A 1,021-nucleotide genomic window follows, 5' to 3' on the forward strand; every position below is an offset into this window, starting at 1 on the left:
CAAGGTATTCCAAATTAACCTGCAAAATTAAAATGACAATATTTAGAAAAGAAATTTGAATCACAGGATGAAATTTTTTTTCGCTGCATGTAAAATTAAAAGTATTCGATATCAGCAAAATTAGTATTCAAATTAAAAGTATTCTATATCAACAAATTGATTTTGGTACTGCATATCATTAACGATTCAAATTGATTTTGGTACTGCAAATTATCAAGAAGAATAATATAACTATTCAAATTGATTTTGTTATTGCATATCATTATTCTATATCAGCAAAATTAGTATTCACCATAAAACTAAATAGAGACAACATCTTATCAAGGAAAAGAATATAATGATTTAGATTGATTTTGGTACTTCATATCATTTGCTTTAATGTCTACATTGACTATACAAATAAAAAAACTTGAAATTTAGGGGGGGAAATGTTGAATCTCAAGTACCCGTGAATGTGTTTGTTCTAAGAAATTGAAACTTTTTGGGACAAAACTCCCATCCAGCAACACCCAGGGTCATCAATCATAGTTGTGTGTGAATCAGTTCCCGTCATTTGTGTTGAACACAACTCTACCAAGGTATTCTAAATTAACCTGCAAAATTAAAATGACAATATTCAGAAAAGAAATTTGAATCACAGGATGAAAATTTTTTTTGCTGCATGTAAAATTAAAGAATATTCTATATTAGCAAAATTAGTATTCAATTAAAGTATTCTATATCAGCAAATTGATTTTGGTACTGTATATCATTAACGATTCAAATTGATTTTGGTACTGCATACTATCAAGAAGAACAATATAACGATTCAAATTGATTTTGGTATTGCATATCATTATTCTATATCAGCAAAATTAGTATTCACCATAAAATTAAAGAGAGACAACATCTTATCAAGAAGAAGAATATAACGATTTAGATTGATTTTGGTACTGCATATCATTTGCTTTAATGTCTACATTGACTAAACAAATAAAAAACTTCAAATTTAGGGGGAAAAATGTTGAATCTCAAGTACCCG

The 1,021-nt window shown here is 27.5% G+C and overlaps 1 long non-coding RNA gene across 1 annotated transcript in view; it reads right to left on the minus strand.

Annotated features, from left to right (window-relative positions):
• Positions 1-551, minus strand: part of LOC121172922 (uncharacterized) — a 2,343-nt gene extending 1,792 nt beyond the window's left edge. The window contains exon 1 of the long non-coding RNA XR_005886820.1: positions 447-551. This is a non-coding gene — a long non-coding RNA (uncharacterized lncRNA). The remainder of the gene's footprint in view (positions 1-446) is intronic.
• Between the last annotated feature and the right edge of the window lie 470 nt (positions 552-1,021).

This window comes from Glycine max, chromosome 10 (assembly GCF_000004515.6).
Source record: "Glycine max cultivar Williams 82 chromosome 10, Glycine_max_v4.0, whole genome shotgun sequence".
Taxonomy (NCBI): domain Eukaryota; kingdom Viridiplantae; phylum Streptophyta; class Magnoliopsida; order Fabales; family Fabaceae; genus Glycine; species Glycine max.